The 12,331-nt window shown below is 41.6% G+C and overlaps 1 pseudogene; it reads right to left on the bottom strand.

Annotated features, from left to right (window-relative positions):
• Positions 1-9,695: 9,695 nt before the first annotated feature.
• Positions 9,696-11,341, bottom strand: LOC541081 (obg-like ATPase 1 pseudogene; annotated as a pseudogene).
• Positions 11,342-12,331: the final 990 nt, after the last annotated feature.

The following is a 12,331-nucleotide window of genomic DNA, read 5'->3' as shown; positions in this document are numbered from 1 at the left end:
AAACTGTGAGATATGTTACAGAAGCTGATTTCTGGACAGTTTAGCGCAGTTTACTTTTTCTGTATTGCCTGGTGTTACTCTCACTTGTGATATGGTTAAATGAGTTTAGAGGTAGAAAAAACAGTTGAAATATTTGAAAATTTGTTTTTCTTTAGTACACGTAGGGCTTTATGGTCCTCTGTTGTTATTTGTCCTTTGTAAATGGAGTTTCATGAATTACTGCTTAGCTAATAACTACGTAATGTTCTATACTTTTAAGGAAATGGAAATTTGCATTCCTAAATTGTAAGAGGGCTATTGAGACAACACTTTTTCTAACCCGATATAGGTACACAGAGCCTTTGCAATGCCAACATAAAGGAGATCTTGGCCAACATAAAATAACAAAATTACCTACTGAAAACTCTTGCCTGAGGTGATTTTGTACTTCTTGACAGTTCTCCAAAGCAGCAAGACAGGAATATTAAGATAAATATAAATCTGCAGTGGTTTAAGAGAGTTGTGAGATTTTTTATTCATGGTAAAACTTCATAAGAGTGGTAGAAAATCCCTGTGGAAAGCCATTGGTACAGTGGCTGGGTGATACAGAATTCTGGTAAAAACACAAATGTATTGTTCCATGTCCCTGTAGCAAAGAGTATACTTGTACAGTGTTTTGTACTGGTATTTCATGATACTAAAGCAGTGAAGTTAACAATTGTAGCACAGCACCTTTATCGTGTTATTCTTTCTAAAATCAACATGGGTCTTTTGTAAAGTTTATTTACTTGCACGTATAACTGGCCATGTCCAGAACCTTTTATGTTTGTAGAAACAACATAAGATCCCTTTGGAAGGAATATAGATAAGCAAACAATTCAGAAGTTAAATCTGAGAGATACCAAAGTTTCCTCTCAGGGTTTCTTTCATGAGTTTAAATTCCCATATTTTAGAATTTGAGCTTTGTAAACATCTTAATATATTTTTGTGTTACTTTTCCCCCAAACTTTATTATGGTAAGTATATTGGTATGAAATGTTCCTGTTAACAGGAATGATTTAGTCAGAAGATCTTCCTTTTGTCTTCCTTTAAGTCCATGAAAATCTAAATAGGAATTTTAGGTTTTCTAAGCACAACAAATATTACCTAAGTATGCAGTATGTGTCAGAGAGAGTATTAGGCTTTGTTAATTAAATAAAAGATATTTAAATCTTGCGTCTGCCAGACTATTTCTCTTGTAACAGTTTACATTTTCAGAATAACATAACCATCCTGATTTGCCATGATTTCTTCAAGGCTAATATTAGTATAGTATACCTGAAAGCATAATGAGCACAAGATTGACTATAAAATTGTGATATTGAGTAACAAATGCGTTGAAAATGCAACTGAAATCAACGTTTCCATTGTAAAACATGTTCACTTGAGAACGTTTTGAAATTAGGAGAAAAAAAGACATTTCAGTTCCACTTGCAGCCGCCCCTTAATGATTCTATGGCTTCCATTTCTTTTACTATGCATAGGTTTTTAAAAAAACATAATTTAAATAATTTTGTCTGTATAATTTTTATCATACTTAACATGGAATTTGCAATCTGCCTATTATATAATGCTTTTAAATTAACATTATTTTACTGGTTTAACAGTATTCTAAATAGCTGGACCCTAGTAAACTGTGACCTATAGACATTTGATGTTTTAAATTTTTTTGTGTGTGAAGTAAATAATTCAGCACTTTACATTTTTACAAAAGGATTTTTCCTGTATTTAGGATTTTTCCTGAGATTAGATTACCAAAAATAGAATTACAGAGTCAAAGATTATAACATTTTATTTTCTGGGGTTAACTGAGAGGAGTTTGGTAAGGGGATGATGGGAAGCAACAGGGGATTCAGATGAACACAGGAACTTGAAACAAAAATAAATGTCCCCCCCCCAAAAAAAAAAATGTCTGACATACTTTAGATACTGATGGCCACAACCACATAGCCAGAGTGAAACCAAGGTCTGGTTCCCAGGTGAATTTCCTTCCGTCTGTACCATGGCACATACTGAGTAATTCATTAAGTTCAGTTCCTTAATGAATGAATACTCTCCGTTCTTTTATGTTTGCTATTCTCAGCCCTGTACCTCGCAATATCTTTAAGGGTCTCAAATCATTTCTTAAAGGTTCATCTTGGTTGGTCCTGATCCCCTATGGAGCCATGTCTGTTGTCTGTTTAGTGCTAAATGTGGAGGTGTATTGTCTCTGAAGACAGCCAAGAGCACAGGCAATACTCATCATAGTTAGAGTTGCGTTTAGCAACACATTTGAACTCCCAAGACCTGGATAGGCCATGCCTGAATACCAGTTTACTCTGAAGAATAGGGGACAGGCAAGACCCCATGGACGCCATGCCAGGGGTCAGCTTGAAGCATCATTCTTAGGTGGAAATTCTTGCAGTGGTCCCCGCAGACGACACAGATGGGTGCAGGAGCTGCTGGGTTTAGAAACCATCTTGTAACAGCCCCCTGTGCACAGCCTGGGTCCCAGCTAGGGTCAAGGCCTGGGAACAAGAGGTCCATTGCACTCAGGGACCCTGAGCTGTGGCCCCCAGCAGATGTTTACATTCAATTGTAGCCCTCCCAGGCCAGGAGTCAGGTACCCATGACTTTATACTGGAAGCAGGCCCAGCAGTCCCACAGAGGACCATACACCTTCATCATGTTTCCAGGACAACCAAACTAGAAAGCTGATCCAAGGTGAGCATCTTGCCTCGAGGGAGAAAGGGTTTTTCAACACCTCTCACCTGGCCTGTTGGATCTTGCATGATCATGGTCAGTTTTTGTCAGTGGGATACTTCCTTTTCTAGTCCCCTTCATAAGGCTGCTTAGCTAGTATCTGCCTCCGCAAAAAAACAAAAGCAATAATCTTTTGTTTATTTTAAAATACCAACAAAAAGTTAAGATATTTTAAAGAGCCAGATGGAATAATTTCTGTCTAGGTGAGGCAAAACTCAGGAATCAGCTGAAAGGTCAAGTTTGACAATGACATGATAGATTGGAGAGCTGTTTTCTCCTTAACCCAAAGCCAGGTGTTGCCATAAATTTACTGAACTTCAGGAGCTCGTAGCAGAGTGACTTTTTTTTTTTTCTTCTCAATTTTTTCCTCTTTTTTTTAAATTTTATTTTATTTTTAAACTTTACAATATTGTATTAGTTTTGCCAAATATCGAAATGAATCCGCCACAGGTATACCTGTGTTCCCCATCCTGAACCCTCCTCCCTCCTTCCTCCCCATACCCTCCCTCTGGGTCGTCCCAGTGCACCAGCCCCAAGCATCCAGTATCGTGCATCGAACCTGGACTGGCGACTCGTTTCATACATGATATTATACATGTTTCAATGCCATTCTCCCAAATCTCCCCACCCTCTCCCTCTCCCACAGAGTCCAGGGAACTCTCTTACACTGTTGGTGGGAATGCAAACTAGTACAGCCACTATGGAGAACAGTGTGGAGATTCCTTAAAAAACTGGAAATAGAACTGCCTTATGATCCAGCAATCCCACTGCTGGGCATACACACTGAGGAAACCAGAAGGGAAAGAGACACGTGTACCCCAGTGTTCATTGCAGCACTGTTTATAATAGCCAGGACATGGAAGCAACCTAGATGCCCATCAGCAGATGAATGGATAAGAAAGCAGTGGTACATATGCACAATGGATTATTACTCAGCCATTAAAAAGAAGACATTTGAATCAGTTCTAATGAGATGGATGAAACTGGAACCTATTATACAGAGTGAAGTAAGCCAGAAAGAAAAACACCAATACAGTATACTAAAGCAGAGTGACTTTTTAGTCTTGTGGCCAAAACTAGTCAATAAACTTTTGAATTTGTACATGTATTAATTTGAAATTTTATAACCACAACCAGTATCATAGACTACATGGCTTGCTATTCGCCACATCTCTACATTAATACACTTCTGTATTAATATAATACAAAATTATGTAATTATATAAGTTGTATATATATATAAATTGGATATATATATGTATGTGTATGTATATAAATTGTGTATATTTAATATATTAAGCTAACAATAAACTAATGCTAAAATTATATATTAGTAGCTAATAGGCTAGTATAATGATAAGTTAATACTAAGCTAATATAATATGTAATATATTACTAAGTTGATATAATATTAAGCTGAAGCTCCAATAGTTTGGCCACCTGATGTGAAGAGCCGACTCCTTTGAGGTATGGATAGTGCTTCAAAGTTCATGTAAAGAATTGACTTTTATTTGTGTCTCTTTCTTGTTTTGTGTGCACAGTGTATTTGAGCAGTTTGTGTATAAAGGATCATGCCTCCTAGCCATGGCTTATGTTCAGTAGATTGTGTAACAACTTGTCTTTGGGGCTGTGAGTTTTTTCCCGGATCTATTAGCACCTCCAAGTAAACCCATCTTAGGCTGAATCAGCTTATTTTCTCCAGTTCAAAGCTGTGGATTCTAGAGAGTAAAATACACAAAAATTTTAAAAAGCTAAAGGTCAGGAGATAATGATCTCTTCCTTTTCGTCAATACCTACATCTTTGGCTACTTAGGTCCATGTTTGGAGTGGCTTGGGCAATTGTTTATTCTCAGCCAGGTGGTCCAGAGGCAGCTTAAGAGTTACATTTTAACTGACCCGGGACATGTAATTTTCAACTCCACGATCACTGTTGCTTGCAATACCACAGCAAAGTGACAATATTAGCTTTTCAGGATCGACTTGGTGTCACCCTGAAACATCGACTCCAGGGTTCAGTTACAAGTGGGCTGTAGTTGCCCTTGTTTTCCATTGGTCCTCAGCTATGCAAGAGATGACCAGGGTCTAGGACTGACCTTGGCTTTAAGGATAGAATCTGCACAGTTCAGATGATACAAAGAAGGTCCTGGAAAAATAAGAATTGGTCCAAGATAAAATAATCCTGGAAGATCCCGTCCTTGACTCTCCTCCTATCCTATATGTATTCAGGTGGTCACACCACGAACTGCGGAAAGTTGATGGGTCCCAACATACTTCTGGGAGAAATCCAGATAACTAGTGACCATAGGGAGAATTGTTCACCCGTAGGACTGACCAACGGAGAAGGCAATGGCACCCCACTCCAGTACTCTTGCCTGGAAAATCCCATGAATGGAGGAGCCTGGTAGGCTGCAGTCCAAGGGGTCGCTAGGAATCGGACACGACTGAGTGACTTCACTTTCACTTTTCACTTTAATGCATTGGAGAAGGAAATGGCAACCCACTCCAGTGTTCTTGCCTGGAGAATCCCAGGGATGGGGGAGCCTGGTGGGCTGCCGTCTATGGGGTCGCACAGAGTCGGACACGACTGAAGTGACTTAGCAGCAGCAGCAGGAATGACCAAGGGAAACGATATTTTAAAAGCAGATAGTAACAAAGCTTGGAAGAGTTTTAAAAAGGGCAGGAATATGGTCAGAGTGCTTTTGTGTAGCTCGAAACTTTGATGTGACTCTGCGTATGTCATAAGGAAAAATGATTCAAGTAGCTGAATAATGGCAAATATATACCAATATTTAATATTGAGCTTAGAAGTGGTGGGGTATACTGAACACTGGTTATGGAAATCAGTATTCATATTGTAAACATTATCTAGTATGACTTTTGTTAACCCACCTGTTTCTGCTTTTTTCCCACCCCCAAAAAATATTTGCATGGAATTGTCATTAATACAAATGAAGTTTTTCAGAGTAACATTTTTTTTAATGTTTTGAACACTTCAAGTGAGATAGCAGTGGGAGGTTTTGGAGAATCAATTTTGTGTCTTGCAGAATTTAATGGAATGTGGACATTAGGCAACTTGGGAACAAGGGATTTGGATGAAAATAGAAATTTGAAACAAAAATGTCAAACAAACTAACTTCTGTTGCCTTCCTCAATAGAGATTGCAGCTGGTCTGTCCTTAAGGTAAGGACAGTGTTTCTCCTGTTTGATCTCCCTCTCTGGGGTGTCTTGTCATCTCCCCATCTCTCAGCCTCAGTCACAGCTAAGACCTTGTCAATCCCTGCAGTGCCTTCTTAATCTCCACCTCAAGCCATTCTGTTCCCTTCCAGGTTTTCACTGTCCCCCACATCTTGACTTCTTTCATGGTCTGTCTTGTTCAGGTCCTTGCACACACCACACATGCTTTGGTTCCACTCCTGCTGTGCTGTCCTGACCTGGCTAAGCCAGTGTCTTGTTTAATCAGACATCAAATTCCCAGCACTTTAAAGTCAGGGGTGCAAGGCTCCACCATCCGTAGGTCAGCCATTCAGACCTCCATGCTCCGATTCTTGCTCCCAGCTGTCAATATCTGTCAGCCTTGGCTGTCGCTTCTGTCACTCAACAGCAAAAAAAGTTAGAATAGCATTGAAGCATGTATATTACCATGTGTGAAATAGATCACCCGTCCAGTTTCAATGCATGAAACAGGGCACTCAAAACCGGTGCTCTGGGATGACCTGAGGGTAGGTTGGGATGGGAGGTGGGAGGGGGGTTCAGGATGGGAAACACATGTACACCCGTGGCTGATTCATGTCTATGTATGGTCAAAACCACGCCAATATTGTAAAGTAATTAGCCTCCAATTAAAGAAATTTACCCCCCCAAAAAAACGTTAAAGAGAAATCACACCCCCAAAAAAGCTTCTGTTCTTTACATCTGTGTCTCTTTGGCTGTAAAGAACAGAAGCTTTTTTTGTGCTGTGGTTTCTGTTTAGCTTTTTTATTGTAAAGTAATTAGCCTCCAATGAAAATAAATAAATTTACAAAAAGAAAAAGTGAAAGAGAAACCACACCCCCAAAAAAGCGTCTGTTCTTTACGTCTGTGTCTCTTTGGCTGTAAAAGACAGAAGCTTTTTTTGTGCTGTGGTTTCTCTAACTTTTTTTATTTTAAAGTAATTAGCCTCCAATTAAAATAATTAAAAAAAAAAAAAGCTTTTGCAGGAGGCCCCTTGCTGAGTGTAGCCCCCAGCCTATGACTGCCTCCGTCCACAGTTGTCTCACCCAACTCAGTTCTGCCTACTGTCAGCCTCTGGCCACCCTACCCTCGCCAAGACATGTGGACCATCATAGGCATTCTGGGCGGTATGTGAAGCATCTTGAATGTGTGCAGGGGCCATATCTGCTCAGCCAGGTTCTGGCCTGGGTAGTGCACACATTCTGTCCCCAGTGCCAGTGACCAAACCTGTTTGTTCCCTCGTCCTTGTAACTCTTGGCCTCTGATGGCCTAGAAGTGAAGTGAAGATGCTCAGTCATGTCCAACTCTTTGCAACCCCATGGACTGTAGCCCTCCAGGCTCCTCCGTCCATGGGATTCTCCAGGCAAGAAGAATGGAGGTGGTGGCCATTTCCTTCTCCAGGAGATCTTCCCAACTCAGGGATCGGACCCAGGTCTCCTGTGTTGTAGGCAGACGCTTTACCTTCTGAGCCACCAGGGAAGTCTTAAACAACAGAAATGTCTTCGAGTTTTTTCTGGAGGCTGAAGTCTGACATCAACGGATCCATGGGGCCACCCCTCTAATGACAGCTTCTGACCCTGTCTCCAAACGAGGTCAGATTCACTGTGGTGACCTCAACATATCTTGCTGGGGGGACACAAATCAGCCCATCAGAGGCAGAGCATGGCCCTGCAGATTCTGGAAATGTCAGAGGAGCATGGGCATCGTGTCACGGTCCACAGCAGAGCAGCTGGCCTCTCTCCACTTCACCCGCCCTCTCCACAACCAGGGCCCCTCTCTCCTGCATCCTCTATCTTTGTCCACTGAATTTTTCTTATCTTAAAAACAATTCTCTCCTGGCTTCTCTTCCCCTCAAGCTGCCATCCTCATTTCTCTGCCCTTCACAGAAAGCATTGTCCTGAAAGTGTTTGTACTCATGGTCCCCGTTGTTTCTCCTGTTTCTCTCCTGTTCTCAGTCAGATGCAGCTAACATGGAAGATTGCTCTCTCCTCCTGAGATTCCCTCTTGGCTTTTTAGGGTCCTTGCCTGGTTTTCCTCTCACCTCTCTGCCTGCTTCTTCTCACATTCATGTGCCAGCGCTTCTATCTCCTAGACCTCTGGTTTGTCATTCACCCTCGTGTTGCAAGGGCTTCCCTGGTGGCTCAGCCAGGAAAGCATCTGCCTGCAATGCAGGGGACCTGGGTTCGATCCCTGGCTCGGGAAGATCCCCTGGAGAAGGAAATGGCAACGCACTCCAATACTCTTGCCTAGAAAAGTCCGTGGATGGAGGAAACTGCTGGGCTACAGTCCATGGGGTCGAAAGAGTTGGACACGACTGAGTGACTTCACTCATTTCGTGTTGGAAAACACTCCTGCCCTGGTGAGCCTCAGAATTTGGTCTCCAACTTGGACCTTGAGAGCTCAGAATTTTGGACGCCTGTATCCAGCTGCTTACTTGACAGTTCCATCTGCCAAACTTCATGGACATCTCAAGCTCAACGTGTCAAAAACTTAACTCCTTCCCTTGCCTCACCTCCAACTCAAGTCTATTCACACTCCAACATACTCCGATTTCCTATTCATCCATCTGTAAATCCTGACTCTTAACATCATGGTGTATCCAAAATGTGACTGACTCATCACCTCCTCAGCTACAATCCTGGCCCAAGTCCCAACATTTGTTGCCTGGATCACCACCACAGCCTCTGAGGTGGGCTCTCTGCTTCCACGCTTGTCTCTCTGTGGTCCACCATGTGAAGAGGTCAGAGCTCAGGGCATAAGCCAGCATCCTGACAATGATCTAAATTCACTGACATGAGCTGGCTTCCACTCCGGCCCTTTGCCTACCTCGTACCCTTCCCTGTGGGCCTTCTGCTTTAGCACGCCTGGTTCTGCTCTTCCTGGAATGGACAATCATTTTGCTTCTATTTCAGGACTTTTCTTGCTTGCTATTCTTTCTTCCTGGAAAATCCTTCCCCATTTTGTCCAGATATACAGATGTTATCTACATAGCTTCCCCCTGAACTCTTCTAAATTCAAGTCTCTGCTCAAATATAACTTCCTAAATGAGCTTCTTAAGGCCACCATACACACGTTGGAAAGGACTGGCCCCCTGCACAACACACACAAATGTGTGTCCTTACCCCTCTTCCTTGCTTTATTTTGCCATGAGTACTTAACTCTAGTATCAATTCAGCAATCGCTTAGTCATGTTCAACTCTTTGCAACCCCATGGACTGTGGCACGCCAGGCCTCCCTGTCCATCACCAACTCCCGGAGTTTACCCAAACTCACGTCCATTGAGTTGGTGATGCCATTCAACCATCTCATCCTCTGTCATCCCCTTCTCCTCCTGCCTTCAATCCTTCCCAGCATCAGGGTCTTTTCCAATGAGTCAGTTCTTCACATCAGGTGGCCAAAGTATTGGAGTTTCAGCTTCAGCATCAGTCCTTCCAATGAATATTCAGTCCTTTAGGATGGACTGGTTGGATATCCTTGCAGTCCAAGGGACTCTCAAGAGTCTTCTCCAACACCACAGTTCAAAAGCATCAATTCTTCAGGGCTCAGCTTTCTTTATAGTCCAACTCTTACATCCATACATGAATACTCGAAAAACCATAGCCTTGACTAGATGGACTTTTGTTGGCAAAGTAATGTTTCTGCTTTTTAATATACTGTCTAGGTTGGTCATAACTTTCCTTCCAAGGAGTAAGTGTCGTTTAATTTCATGGCTGCAGTCACCATCTGCAGTGATTTTTTTTTTTTTTTTTTGGTTTTGTCAAATGTTTTATTGAGTGTAGACATCTGGAGTACTGTAAAACATGCATTATCTGTAGATTCAAAAAGGAGCAAGCCACATTGTCCTCACTGTCAAATGTGTCAGGCTTGGCATACATGATGGAGATTAATGAAGTATCATGAGAGTAATATGGTTCCTGAAAAGCTTCTACAATTTGGAGTAGGGTCTTAATCACGTGAAAAGCAAAGCTGTTCACATTTGGTGAACTTGCATCTCATTGGAGGTACACAGTATTTTAATTTTAAAACAAATAAAAATAATTGTTTGTAGAAGATTCCCATCACCCCAACTTTACCTGCCCTTTCAGTTTTCAGAAATTTTAATTTAAAAAAAAAAGTATATGCCTTTTGGAAGTTGTACATTTATCTGAGCAATAATTAAAATTTATTTCTTCTTCGGTTGCTGAGGTGTATTAAATTTGAAGAAGATAATATCTCCATCTTCAACAATATAATTTCTGCCTTGTTGTCTGTACTTTCCAGCAGCCTTGACTGCATTTTCAGAACCTTCCTCTTTAAAATCTTCGTATTTCATTACTTCAGCCATAATGAATCCTTTTTCAAAATCTGTGTGAATCTTTCCTGCAGCTTGAGGAGCCTTCGTCCCTTTCCTGATGGTCCATGCACGCACTTCATCTGGGCCTGCAGTGAAAAAGTATTCTAGTTGGAGTGCTGCAAACCCAGCCTTAATGATCTTTGGCAAAGCGCTTTGTGTCATGTTCGCTTCCAGATACTTCTGTCTCTCCTCAGCACTCAATTCTTGCAACCTGAGTTCCAAGGCCCCACTAAAAGGAATGACCAAGGCACTTGGGTCATACTTGTCCACCCACTCTTTAATTTTTATCAACCATTTGTTTTTCTTTCTAATGTAGTCTTTTTCGGAAAGATTAACCAAGTAGACCATTGGTTTTGAAGTCAGAAATAAGTGTTTATTCAATACTTCAATCTCTTTGTCATTCCAATCATGATAGAATCGAACAGGTTTCTTTTGATCTATAACCCAGGATTTGACTTTGCACATTATGTCATATTCAGGTTTTAGTTTTTTATCTCCACCTCTCACAGCCACTTTCTCTAGTTTATCTATAATGGGCCCAACCATTTCCTCATCTTTAAGCTGAAGCTCTTCATGTATTATTTCTATATCTCGAACAGGATCTACACTTCCTTCAACATGTGTGATATCATCATCTTCAAAAGCACGTGTTAAATGAAAGATTCCATCACAGGCACTAATATGAGATAAAAAGGCATTCCCCAGGCCTTGCCCATTGTGAGCTCCTTTCACAAGGCCAGCAATATCCACTACATTTAGAAAAGCAGGAATTTTGCTTGCTGGTTTGTGGTACTGGCAAAGAAAGTCAAATCTTTCATCAGGCACAGGTACTCTGCTCTCATTCGGATCAATAGTGCAGAATGGGAAGTTTTCTGCTGAAGCTTGACTATTGGTTAGTACATTGAAGAAGGTAGATTTCCCAACATTTGGTAATCCAACAATACCAATTTTCAAGGAGGTTCCAAATCTTCCAATGATTGGGGGTGGTTTAATTCCATCACCTCCCTTTTTGGGGGGCATCGAGTGAGGCGTGGGCCACTCTCGCGAGGCGCGGCCTAGTCCAACAACACCTCATTCATCCACACGCTGCACGCCGCCAGCTGCCCTCGCCCCATGCCGGCCACCCAGCCTGCAGTGATTTTGGAGCCCAGAAAAATAAACTCTAGTATGGATGCCACTGTTTACTAGAGACAGCCCTGCTTTATACTTGTACAGCAGTTAACACTCTGTTCTTACCTCCCCTTCTGCCTTCAATCATGTTGGCTTGGTTGGGAATTCTGACTGGAGCACAGAAAAAGGAAGGCCTTTTACGTAGGTAACATAATAATTAATACATCACAATGCAGAAGAAGTAAAAAAGCATAAAACCAAGAACTCAACTGATTCTTTGGAAATACTGATAAAAATAGGCAGACCTCTAATATAACGCCTCTGAATAATAAAAAACAGAAACATGTAACATTGTAAATGAAAGGTTTCTATCCACAAATACAGATACTTTAAAATTATACTAAGCTCAACTGTATGCCCATACATTTGAAATTCTAGATGGAAGATACAAGTTTCAAAGGAAATATAAATTACCAAAATTTACCTACAAGGATTCATGTGTTAATCTAGACAGTCTGTGTGCTGCTATGTTGTTGTTCAGTCACTCAGTCGGGTCTGACTCTCTGAGACCCCATGAATTGCAGCACGCCAGGCCTCCGTGTCCATCAACAACTCCCGGAGCTTGCTCAAACTCACATCCGTGATGCCATCCAACCATCTCATCCTCTGTTGTCCCCTTCTCCTCCTGCCTCCAATCTTTCCCAGCATCAGGATCTTTTCCAATGAGACAGTTCTTTGCATCAGGTGGCCAAAGTGTTGGAGCTTCAGCTTCAGCATCTGTCCTTCCAATGAATATTCAGGGCTTATTCCTTTAGGATGGACTGGTTTGATCTCCTTGCAGTCCAAGGGACTCTCAAGAGTCTTCTCCAACACCACAGTTCAAAGCATCAATTCTTCAGGGCTCAGCTTTCTTTATGG

Source organism: Bos taurus, chromosome X, assembly GCF_002263795.3.
Source record: "Bos taurus isolate L1 Dominette 01449 registration number 42190680 breed Hereford chromosome X, ARS-UCD2.0, whole genome shotgun sequence".
In the NCBI taxonomy this organism is placed as follows: Eukaryota; Metazoa; Chordata; class Mammalia; order Artiodactyla; family Bovidae; genus Bos; species Bos taurus.
The sequence above is the reverse complement of the archived record's forward strand: the minus strand, read 5'-3'. Positions and strand labels throughout refer to the sequence as shown.